Genomic DNA, 13591 nt, shown 5'->3' with positions numbered 1-13591 from the left:
CTGGACAAGTGCAATACAGGAAAAGTATAGCGACATCCTGTACTGCAGCTATTATAATGCCCCCATGCTAATATAATGTACTGATTAAAATAACTTGAAAGGAACAATAAAGCAGAGATGGGCACGCTGTGCTCATCTATTATGGAATGTATTCATTGACTTATACCACCCAAATAATCCCTCAGAACATCTGCAGGACTCGATAGACTAATATTCCACAAAATTATTCATTTATTAACCCCACTTGAGAGCCTCAATTTAATTATACGTTGTATGAAGGTTCCACCACAGTGGGGAAGAGGAGGCTGGGTGGCAGTCATGCCAAGTGTCACCAACATGTCAGGTCTTGCGTGTAGCTAATGACATGGAATGCCATCAGTTTGTCTGAGAGCAGAATGGGGTGGATAATAGGTAAAAATGCATGATAACGCTGTTAGAAGTTAAGCTATATGACACATTTCGAGTTGTGAGCAAGGTCGGGGCAGTACAAGACCCAGGTTACCAAGTCTAGGAAATGAACTCATAGTTACCTAGGGCTATCCCCAGTGACTACCTAGTCTACGTAGGTCATCCTGGCCCCATTTAGTCTTCTGCCCCAACAAAAATATATGGTATGCAGAATTTAAAGGATCCAGTTAAGGGTTAAACCACATGGCTAAATTAGGTTGCAAAGGTGGAATGGACTTGGCCCCAGGTAAGTCCAGGTCAAAGTCTCCACTGCAGTCTCCTATCAGTGATTAGTCCTGAAATATGTAGCATAGATAGGAGACAAGAGGGGTCCCAGAACTGATGCCGGCACCACAGCCATAGCAGAGAACCTAGCAGTGGTTTGTAACTTCAAGAACCAACCCCAAGACCATATGGATGTAGTCCTGCTCAATATGGCCACCAAATGTCAACACTACAGAGTTGGATTAACTTCATCTAAATATAGTCCTGTCTGAAATGTTTGCTTCCAACTTCAAGATGATCTAAATTAGTTTCTCGGTCTGTACCAGGGGGTCTACATAACTCTACAATGTGCTAAATGTCCTCGAAATTCAATTCTTTATGGCATTGAGGTTGTCCCGACACCCTATAAATGAGGGCTCCATTAACTGGCTACGGTATGGAAAGTGACTGGGAATAAATAGTACAGTCGTGGAGAGACGATCTACGGGGGTCACATTTACTGAGTCTTTCAGTTAAATTGGCTCATAATTTTCCAATAAACGTTCCTTCTTTCGGCACTTGAGACTATACTAATTGGTTGCACATGGTCTCGGAGTTCCAAGATTTACAGTATTGCAGAAGACATTGAAGTGGAAGAGCGTCCTAGCCAGTGAGCGTCAACCTGCAAGGTATATTTTTCTTGGAAGATAAGAAAATTGTGAAATTAAGTTCTTGCTTTTTCTTGTAGTTTTACTGAGGCGATGGGTTAAGGAGAGGTCAACGCGGAGTCTTGTAGAAAAGAAGACTGGAATAAACTGTGATTTGCATCTCAATGTTTTGTAGACATGTTCAAATCACCCCATTTATGGGTGTGGGTGATGGATGGGGCTCTAGTCAGAGAGGAATGTACTTAGTGAGAATGTCGTAAAGGCTCAGCACCTAAAAATCCACCTGGAGCAAATTAACCTAGATGCCCAAATTACAGGGATTTCTGTGGGTCAGCTGTACTATTGGGCATTGCCTGAAGGATTGGTCTACCCTAGGTATGTTGTGCCATGCTGTATCAAGAAATCAATCTCTGATCTAGGGAGTTCATTATTTCCTGGATTGGAGGTGTCTTGGCAGTGTCAAACTGGGATTACTTGGGCCCACCCACAAATAAGAACATATCAGTATGATAGGTAGTTTGTAAACCAACTTGTAAGCAGTAAACCCTTCTGGTAGATTGGCTCTAAATTTGGCTTCAAAAAAGCCATTTTCTTCTCGACCTTTAGGGACCTTTACTGTATAAAGCTGACCCATATGCATTAGATGTCAGCTAGACTCTTTGATTTTGGTTGGACCATCGGATCATCGAATGGCTGGACCATCTGGCAGTAGATGTCTTGGGAGAGATGGATTTTGCTGTTGGAATTCAATCCATTTGTTCTTGGCAGATAAGCTGTCGTCAGAGGAGTATGGCAGCAGCTTAGTCAACTCTTTCAAGTGAGAACACATGGGTCGGGAAAGAGCTGTTGGCAGAATAAGCGTTCAGCTGACAGATATCCAATGTATATGGCTGGCCTTCAAACTTAGGTCCCTTGGAAAATTCTTTGGTGGGAGTGCCTGATCCTTAGCCTTCGTTGTGTTGACTATGATGGGGCTTCAGGAATATGATCTTGAAACTTTGTCTTGTGGGTAATGGTGGAAGACCCAACACATGACTAATGGCATTGATGGAGGTCTTGGAGATTGACCCACCCACATGTCTTGAACAAAGGAATCTTGCAAAGGCCTATAATCCTTATGCTCTACATAATATTTTACTTGGGCATTTTTACCCATATGGCCTTGAAATTATTTATTTATGGTCTTGGCTAATCCAACCTCTGGTTTCAATCGTAGGATGGAGCTGAAGCGAGTCCAGCCATGAATCTAGGACTTTGGCATGTAGCACTAAACATGAGTATGGGTCTCAGCGCCCAGAAAAGGGAATTATGCAATATGAACATAGAAGCTTAAGTAATGACTATTGGTGACCCCAGGTTAGCAGATGAGTCAAATCAGTAGCCTTTATTCATGCATTAGGGAACTGTATATAACAGGGTGTCCAACAGCAGTGATGAGCGGCAGGGGCAATATTAGAATTTGCAATATTTGGGCGAATATTCGTCATATATTCGCTAATTCGTGATCTCCACTCATTATTTTGCAATCAGAAAATTTGCAATAAAAATTTAATCAAAACTTTGATCAACACTATCCAACAGCACAAAACAAATGCTCTGCTGTACTGGTCTGGGCCTTTTATACTTTTTTTTATATGTCATCAGTTGAACTGAAGACACCTTTTCCTTCTCTCCTCCTCCTTCACATGGAAGGTCTGTTGAGATGGTAGAAAACTGGGACCAATATCCTCCACCCAAGTGTAGATTTCAAATATTGAGAACAGTGATGGAGAGGCTAGGTTTGGTATTGGGGCCACCATCTTCCCTGAGCTCCATGCCTCTATGAGTGGTGAGATATCTGCCCAGACCAAGGTCCCATTTTCTGCTGGACCATATAAGATACTCCTAGAGTTATAGTTAGGCTTTCCTTCACTTGGGGGCAAAAGTTCAATTTGCTGTCCTATCCCTGTATCTAAATGCTATGACAAAGTTTGTTTGTCCCACTCCAGTCGCCTACCACAAATACGCCTCTGGCTACCCTAGCCTCTTTTTCTAGCAAAAATGAAAATGATAAGATATCCATTAGGGCAAAAAAATGACCCTTGGGCAGCAAAAGTAAAAAACAAAAAACAACAACTTAAATCTAACATTTGGTGTCGTCTTCACAAGGGTATTGAAAAGATGAATCTTAGAAGCGGTCACCAGAGGGCAGTAGAGACCTCTCTATGGAGTGACACCCATTAAATCCAGTCACCATTCCGAAATACTTTTCTAAATGTCACAGCCGCACGTGCCATAAAAAAAGCATTTCAGGGAAAATAAATCCTGGTGGACAGAGACGTTGTCCAGGTCCTTTATAAGGTGTCATCTTTCCAAGGAGAAATGAAGGAAAATACTGAAGAAAAGGCCTATTACTCCAGGCAGAGGAAAAATCTGGAGAAAGTAGTTAAGTAAAAACCATTATCACTTGAATTAATTACAAATTTCATTAGTTACAGAAAGGGTATGTTCACATGTTCACGCCAAAACCAGGAATGTATAAAAAAAAAAACCTGGAGAAGTCGTATCTGTTTTTTATACTTTCTCTTCTTTTACAATTCACTCCTGATTTTGTCATAAAAAAAATGCATAAAAAACCCAAACGTGTAGCAGCACCTTAAATGAGATATACACACACACATAGTCCTGCCCTCAGATTGAAATGTCAGATTGCTGCAAAACTCGTTCTGCAGTTACGTCTCAGGCAGATGTGTAAATTATTACAGGTGTGTTCTGATTACACACTGGGTCTTGCCACAAGAGGGCATAAAAGTGCTTTGCTGCTGCCCTCTCAGAGCTCACTTTTGGGTAGTGTACCTCTTGGTGAGAGATCGCTGACTGTTAGACATGCCTCCATGATGCGCTCGAAGACATTTTGACCAGTTGACAGACTTTAAGAGGAGGTGCATCACTGGACAAAGAGAAGCAGGATGGTCATTTTGCTGAATTGCTCACCATCTAGGCTGTTCTGACCTTGCTGTTAGGATGTGTTGGGAGCAGTGGTTATATGAGGGCATGCACACATGGTGAACAGGTTCCAACCCCAACAGACACCAGTAGAAAGGAACGTTTGATCTGCCGACAAGCACAAGTGTTTTCTAGAGTTTCATCGTCCACCATCCAGACACACATGGCCCCTTCATTACACCCCTGTTTCTGCCTGGACCATTTCCAGGCACTTAGCAGAAGGAAATTTGGTATCACGGCCACTATTATTTGTCCTGCCATTGACATACAGCCACCATCACCTTCTTTTTCAGTGGTATCGTCAATAAGAAACCTGGACTGCTCTGGACTTAAGATGTATCGTCTTTAGTGATAATTCAAGGTTCATGTTTGGGATCTGATGACGGTTCGGTTGGAGTATGGAGGCCTCATGGTGAGCCCTTCAATCATGTCTTTGCTGCAGAGTGACACACTGCCCCAACTACTGGTGTGATGATCTGCAGAGCCATTGCATTCGACCCATAGTAGTCATAGGAGGGACACTAACAGCTCAGAAATATATGCATTACATCCGGCCCCAACATGTGTTCCTCTCATGGCAGGGCTTCCAACTGGCATTTTTCCAACAGGATAATGCTCACCTGCTCACAGCAAGGGTTTAGCAAGAATGTCTCCTCCAGATTACAACACTTTCTTGGCCGCCCACTCACCATATTTATCCACCAATCCAGCATCTATGAGATGAGCTGGGACACCAGCTTCACCAACCATATCTCATCTCGTATTCAGGCTAGAGGCCGTATCTCATCTCGTATTCAGGCTAGAGGCCGTATCTCATCTCGTATGCAGGCTAGAGGCTGCATCCCATCTCTTATACAGACTAGAGGCCGTATCTCATCTTGTATCCAGGCTAGAAGCTGTATCTCATCTTGTACCAAATCTCTTTTTATTGAAAAAATATATATAACAAAAATCACATGAACGCAACAATAATCAGTATTATTACTTTGTAAAAATATAAGGCTGCCCTAGGCGAAGCCCAACAGGCCTCAAGTTCTTACAATGAAACTCAAGTGATGTCATCAAGAAAATGTAGAGAATGTAGGGAATATAGTCAATACACAAGGAATTAAAATCAGACCAAAAAGAAGAAACCAACAATAAGCGACGCATCCACTAAAGATAAAGTAGCATATCTGGACCATTAGCAAAGGTGAACTAAGGATTCCAGGTGGTCATGTATCTGTGGAAGGATCTCAGTGGCTCAGTTTCCCTAACCTAGAAACCTGTCCAATACGGAGACCAAGGAGATCATAGCTTTGGCCACCAGAAACAGCTATATATTAAATGTAGTGGGATTGGATGGTAGCAAGGAAGAGAGGTTTGAGAGTCATGTCAGATGCATTCGGGCAAATCGTAGATAATTCTCACTGAAGACCCAAAAATGTAAATTAAATCACAATCCCACCAGATATGAGTGTAGGAGCCTATCTGCCCCAAGCATCTCCAGTATTTAGAAGGGATTGAGGGATTGATAGTATTAAGAGAATTGGGAGTTTTGCTAACTTGTAGGAAGTTGCAATGTCACACAGCACGAGGGGCCGCAAGAGAGTTTGTAAACTAATGGAATTCCAGTAGTAGAAGGCGATATTTACAGTTCTTTTTCCCACGCCTTAATATACATAAAAGCCGTATCTTCTGGAGGATTGAGTAGCATTTTATTTATTTTTTAAATGACCTTAGGTGTCGAAGCATGTTGGGCACCTGGTTCAGACCAGGAGGGGTCCCTTTGCTTAAAACCACGTGTCAGTAATTTTTTAAAGTTTTTTGCTAGATGAGAGTATGTAAGAAAATCATGTGATAAGGCAAGTAATATAGCTAACTCAGGAAAGGTACCATAAACCAGCACATCTCCAAGTTTATGGTTATTGAGAATCCATTGAAGAGGAAGAAGGTTCACTAAGGATGAGAAGGTCACCAAGACCCAGCAATGAAGACGGGTGGGGCCATATTGCAGTGGAAGTGCCTGACGTTTCCATGTAAGTGTAAGACCGAGAACCGGGGAGCGCTCCCCAGGATACAGTGAAGTCACAGATGAGAAAAGCGACACAGACACCAGCATTTGTGAAAAAACTAATTTTACTAACAGTAGTAATAAACAAAGCAATAACAGTAGTAGCAAACACAGCAATATAGAAGCACACAAGATACCCTATACTCCAGGCTCAGAGTCACTGTTCCTGTCCAACTGAACAACCCTAACACAGCGGCGCACACAACAGAGCCTGCAAGTCAATACTGTGCCGCAGGGAACCAGACCTGACTGATGGCGCAAGTCAATACCATGTCACTGAGTCACTGACCCGAGTATGTACTGTATCCACTGGTTTCTCCAAACCAAACAGAAAGTCCCTGTCACAACATGTGATCCTGCAGGATCTGTAACTTTGACCCTCTATTCTGATCAGCTTCCTGACACCGATGCTCATCCCTAGGAACAGAATCTGGATCCACATGTCCTCTCAGACAGCTCACAAAATGGCGGACTGCTTCTTCTCCAGGCTGAGTAACTTCACCTCTTATGGCAGCCACGACCGTTCCACGGCTCTTCCAGCCTTCCGGGAACCGATCCTCTCTCTCCTGGATGCCATCTGGATCTCTGACAGCCATCAGTCACTTCCAACAGTGACCCTGGCCACTTCAAGTCCCAGTGACATGAGGAGGGCACACAATGCTGTCTTCCAGTCTCTGCTGAGACATGTCTGCTCTGCTCACCATTTCCTGCTTCTTCACAGCAGCAGCAGCGTGAGTCATCATCTCCACCTCTTATGCATATTCCAATACTTAGCAAAACTTAAAGAGGACCTTCCACCGATTATTACACTGTGAACTAAGAATACAGACATGGAGAGCGGCGCCCGGGGATCTCACTGCACTTACTATTATCCCCGGGCGCCGCTCCGTTCTCCTGCTATGTCTTCCGGTATCTCCGCTGACTAAGTTATAGTAGGCAGAGATTTCAGTCACTAAGTTATGGTAGGCGGAGTCTGCCCTTGTTCTGCTGTAGCGCTGGCCAATCGCAGCGCAGAGCTCACAGCCTGGGAGGTTCTTTTCTCCCAGGCTGTGAGCTCTGCAATGCGATTGGCCAGCGCTACAGCAGAACAAGGGCAGACTCCGCCTACCATAACTTTGTGAGCTGAGATACCGGAGGGCATAGCAGGAGAACGGATCGGCACCCAGGGATAATAGTAAGTGCAGTGAGATCCCCGGGCGCCGCTCTCCATGTCTGTATACTTAGTTCACATTGTCAGGATCGGTGAAAGGTCCTCTTTAACTGTGTGGAGGAACAGCGGCCTCTAGTGGGTGAAGAGCACAATGACAACTCTAACAAGTAAAAATCCACATCATCGAATTAGAAACCGTATTTAGCCTCTTACGGACACAGGGCATACCTGTACGCCCTGATGTCCGAGTCCTTAAGGACACAGGGCGTATCATTCAGCAGGCACCCTGTGACAATGCCAAGGGGGGTCCTGTGGTCCTGTGACCCCCCCGTATCGGCAATCACTGCGGATTAACCCCTTCTATGCTGCGGTCCGTGCTGACCGCGACATAGAATTTGAGGGAGCTCATCGAGTCCCCGCTCTGCTGTAACGGGAACTCGATGCGTGACAAGGCAGCCCAATGCCATACAGAGGCTGCCCAATGCCTTGCATGGCATCGGGAACTGCCTTCTACGGGGGCCGAGGAGATCCAGTCTCAGGCCCGTCTCTTAGGTAACCTGTTAGTGTATGACTCAGTGTCATACACTAACAGGCAATGCATTACAATACAGATGTATTGTAATGCATTGCAGAGGGGATCAGACCCCCAAAAATTAAAGTCCCATAGTGGGACAGAAATAAAGTAAAAAAAAAGTGTTTTCAATAAAAAAAAAAAAAGTTTCAAGTTAAAAAAAGAAAAAAAAACCTTTGCCCTAACTTTATAAGAAAAAGAAAGAAAAAACACACATATTAGATATTGCCACGTCCGTAACGACGGCTCTATAAATATATCACATGATCCACCCCATCTGATAGACATCATAAAAAAAAAAAAAACAGTGTAAAAAAAATGCAATTTTTGTCACATTACATCACTAAAAGGGCAACACTAAGCGATCAAAAAGGCGTATGCCCCTTTAAATAGTACCAATATAACCGTCACCACATCCTGAAAAAATTGAGCCCCTACATAGGACAATCACCCAAAAAAAATTAACTATGTCTCTCAGACTATTGAGACACTAAAACATGATTTTTTTTTGTTTCAAAATTGATATTAGTGTCACAAAAAAAATTATTAGGTGGCGCCGCGTGCGTAAAAACCTTCTCTATAAAAATATCACATGACTTAACACCTCAGATGAACACCGTGAAAAAAATGTATAAAACGGTGTAAAAAAAACATTTTTTGTCACCTTACATCACAAAAAGTGTAATACCAAGCGATCAAAAAGTCATATGCACCCTAAAATAGTGCCAATCAAACCGTCATCTCATACCCCAAAAAAGTAGCCCCTACATAAGACAGTCGCCCAAAAAATAAAATAAAAACTATGGCTTTCAGAATATGGAGACACTAAAACATATATATATTTTTAAATGCTTTATTATATAAAACTGAAACAAACAACAAAAAAGTTGTCATATTTGGTATAGCCGCATCCGTAACAACCTGCTCTATAAAAATAGCTCATGATCTAACCTGTCAGATGAGTGTTGTAAATAACAAAAAATAAAAACCGTGCCAAAACAGCTATTTTTTGTTACCTTGCATCACAAAAAGTGTAATATAGAGCAACCAAAAATCATCTGTACCCTAAAGTAATACCAACAAAACTGCCACCTTATTCTGTAGTTTCCAAGATGGGGGTCACTTTTTTGGAGTTTCTACTCTAGGGGTGCATCAGGGGGTCTTCAAATGTGACATGGCAAGTTAAAATTATCCCAGTGAAATCTGCCCTCCAAAAACCATATTGTGTTCCTTTCCTTTTGCGCCCTGCCGTGTGCCCATACAGCAGTTTACCACCACATATGGAGTGTTTCTGTAAACTACAGAATCAGGGCAATAAATATTAAGTTTAGTTTAGTTTAGTTTTGGAGGTATTACTATGTATTATAAAAGTAGAGAAATTAAAACTTGGAAATTTGCTAATTTTTCAGAATTTTTGCAAAATTTTGATTTTTTTTTTATAAATAAAAATGAATTTTTTAACTCCATTTTACCAGTGTCATGAAGTACAATATGCGACGAAAAAACTGTCTCAGAATGGCCTGGATAAGTCAAAGTGTTTTAAAGTTATTCACTTATAAAGTGACACTGGTCAGATTTGCAAAAATTGCCTGGTTCTTAAGGTGAAAATGAGCCCGTCCTTAAGGGGTTAAGCAATGGTGGCCATTTCACCCTCTTACATAAGCAGAAAAATCTTAGTTGCATTGGACAGAACAGGAGGATTCCTACCCATTCATAGAAGAACCAGTGCCTGAATAAGAGAATGCTTAGCTATCTCCTGCTTCACATGTAGGTATAGCTTAGGGGCATGACTCTTGTGCCAATCAACAATTCTGGTGAGTTGGACAGAATTATATCCAGAAACCCAACTCCACCTAGTTTTTTAGACCTTTTTAAAGTTTGTACCCCAAACCTATTTCAGAAGTCGAGTGCGAAGGCCCGCAAAAAAACCTAATCTTGTGAGATACAGTATATCGGTAGTGTCTGATACAGATATAAAAGCTTGGGAATGATCATCATCTTGATAAGGTTCCTGCGGCCTAGCCAGGATTTTCCAGGATTTCAGTATATGATGAATCGGTTGGAGTAAAGGTGTATCATTTAAAGAATGCCAAGACTCAGGGGAGGATGAGATGTTTAGTCCCATAAACTTTATAGAAGTAGTAGACCATAGGACTTTAGGGCGATCAAAAATCTTGGTCAGTATTGGAATAGAGATATTGGGATTTGTAAAAAGTATTGAAAGGTCATCTGCATGCGCAGCTGTGGAATGAACATGGCCTCGGACCTTTATACCTTTAATGTCAGGGTGTTGCCGAATGTGTTGAATAAGAGTCTACATGGTGAGAAGAAATAAAAGAGGGGAAAGGGGGCAACCCTGCCTGGTCCCATTGGATATTCAAAAACTATTAGAAAAAAAATTGATACGAAATGAGGCAGAGGGGTTGTAGTATAGAACCGTAATGTAATTAATAAAATGGCGGGTAGACCAAATTATTTTAAAGCCAAGGTCATGTACATCCAATCTCATTGGTCAAATGCTTTTTCTGCATCTGTGTACAATACAGCTAATGGGATGTGCATAGATTGGGCAAATTGAATTACATTTAAGAATCTTTACCCTCACGCCTTGAAACTCAAGTTATAAAAGGATTCAAATTGTGCTGCTATATCCCTAGTCTCAGTGGCCTTCCTACCCCTCTAAAGAATTAATGAACATATGGTCCTGTCTGCGATTGGCCGTGAATTCCATGAATTAGATCCTTTGTTGCTCTGTAGATATATCTTGTCCTGGGAATAAAAATTTAGCAGATGAGTAAGTTCCTCTCTCTAGACCATATGCTCAGCAAGAGTCCTCCGGGCCAGCAATTATTTGTGTGATTTATCCAATTTGGTGATATTAGCAAGGAGTTCTTCCATTTCCTTGTTCCTCTTAGATTTTACGTATGTGCCCAGAGAGATATGCTCTCCCCTGACAATTGTTTTATGCACCTTCCAGAGAATTGTAAGAGACAGTTGAGGAATGTAATTTTTGGAAAAATAATTAAACAAAGCTTTCTCTACCCTGTTTTTAAAGGACTCCGAAAAATGTAGGTGCCACGTGTAGGGTCATAGAAGCAGGAGCATTATCTGATATACTATGTTACCCAAAGTCATTCTAGTGATAAGGGAAAGAGGATGAGTAGATATAAACTGGCATTCTAGCCTCTGATAACATTTGTGAGTAACAGGGTAATACGTAAATTTCATTTGGGTAGGAAAACACATACTCCAAAAATCTCTAATACCAGCCGAAGCTAGCGCTCCACTCAGAACCTTAGCCTTTCTGTGTGAGATATATTAGTGCTGGTGGAGGAATCTAATATGGGTTCCAAGACAACATTCAAATCTCCGCCAAGTATACATATACCTTCCTGGAAAGAGCAAAGCTTCTGTAAGGTGTTAACTGACCAAGGAATCTGCTGAGAGTTAGAAGCCTACAGGCCTGCCAGAGTGACTGTTGTGTGTGCGATAGTACCTTTCAAAAACAAAAATCTACCCTCAAGGTCTGAGATACATGAAGACAGAGTGAAGTAAACATTCTTCTTAATGGCAATTGTTACTCCTCTGGTTTTAGATTAAGAGCAAAAGGAGTGGAACCATTGTGAGAAATAGGTTTTAGGTAGAGTTAGGAGTCTTACCTAGCTTAGAATGAGTTTCTTGTAGGATCACTACATCAGCATGATGTGATCTTAGGAGCTGAAAGAATAGAGAACATTTCAAGGGTGAATTCATTTCCCTGCATTCCAAGTAAAAACATTGATGGTAGACATAAGAAGAGAGCTGTTAAACAAAAGAAAACAAAATAACTAGGTAAATATCGTAACAAGCAAATAATCAAAAAGAACTGGCCCCTTATGTATACAATGAACACAAACTGTTAAGTGTCAGTGCCAGGGCAGTACAAGATGGCTGGCAGGCCGTGACGTAGTAAGATATTACCAGCTCTGGAGGTTCCTCACCTTCCAGATCTCTGTGGCAGATTATTATTATTTATTATTAAAGTACCATTCATTCCATAGCGCTGTACATATGAGAAGAGGTATACTTACATAATACAGACAATTGCACTAATCATAAACAAGACAGGTTACAAACTGGTACAGAAGGAGAGCGGGCCCTGTCCATGAGGGCTTACAATCTACATGGTATGGGAGAAGGATATAGTTGGTGCGGGTGAAGTTGGTCATGGCGGTATAGAGGCAGCAGGGTCACTGGTTGTAGGCTTGTCTGAAGAGGTGGGTTTTCAGGTTTCTTTTGAAGGATTCCACTGTAGGTGAGAGTCTGATATGTTGGGGTAGCAAGTTCTAGCGTATAGGGTATGCACGGGAGAAATCTTGGAGTCGATTGTGGGAAGAGGCGATAAGAGGAGAGGAGAGAAGGAGGTCTTGTGAGGATCGGAGAGTGCGTGTGGGGGTGTATCGGGAAAGTAGCTCAGAGATGTAGAGAGGGGATAGGTTATGGACGGCCTTGTATGTGTTTGTTAGTACTTTGAAGTGAATTCTCTGGGAAATAGGGAGCCAGTGAAGAGATTGGCAGAGGGGATTGGCAGAGGAGTAATAGGGTGAGAGGTGGATTAGTCGGGCAGCAGACTTGAGGATAGATTGGGAAGGTGCGAGAGTGCTAGATGGAAGGCCACAGAGCAGAGTGTTGCAGTAGTCTAGGTGGAAGATGAGGAGGGCATGTACAAGCATTTTCACAGACTCAAAGTTAAGGAAAGCGCGGATGCGGGAGATGTTTTTGAGTTGGAGGCGGCAGGTGGTGGAAAGGGCTTTCATGTGCGGTCTGAAGGAGAGTGCAGCATCCAAGGTCACTCCAAGGCAGCGAACTTGGTTGACCGGGGAGAGTGTGCAGCCATTGATCGTGATTGATAGGTCTGTTGGGGGGGTGAGCAAGATGGGGAAAGATTATGAATTCTGTTTAATCCATGTTAAGTTTTAGAAAGCGAAAGGCGAAGAAGGATAATATAAAAGATAGACATTGTGGGATTCTTGATAGTAAGGTGGTGATGTCTGGACCAGAGAGGTAGATTTGTGTGTCGTCAGCGTACGAGTGATACTGAAAGCCATGGGACTCTATGAGCTGTCCCAGGCCAAAAGTGTAGATAGAGAAGAGCAGGGGTCCTAGGACAGAGCCTTGCGGGACCCCAACAGAGAGGGAATGAGATGAAGAGGAGGTGCGGGAGTGGGAGACGCTAAACATATGATGTGATCCAGGAGAGTGCCAGGTCAGTGATGCCAAGAGATGAGAGAGTTTGCAACAGAAGGGAGTGGTCAACAGTGTCGAAGGCAGAGGACAGGTCAAGGACAAGGAGGACAGAGTATTCTTTCTTGGTTTTGGCTGCCAGTAGGTCATTGGTGACTTTGGTAAGGGCAGTCTCAGTCGAGTGGTGGGTTCGGAAGCCGGATTGTAGGCGGTCAAAGAGGGAGCAGGAGGAGAGGTGAGAGGACAGTTCAGAATGGACATGTTGTTCAAGTAGCTTTGAGGCATACGGA

Source organism: Bufo gargarizans, chromosome 6, assembly GCF_014858855.1.
Source record: "Bufo gargarizans isolate SCDJY-AF-19 chromosome 6, ASM1485885v1, whole genome shotgun sequence".
Classification (NCBI taxonomy): Eukaryota; Metazoa; Chordata; class Amphibia; order Anura; family Bufonidae; genus Bufo; species Bufo gargarizans.
Note: the sequence above shows the minus strand (reverse complement) of the source record.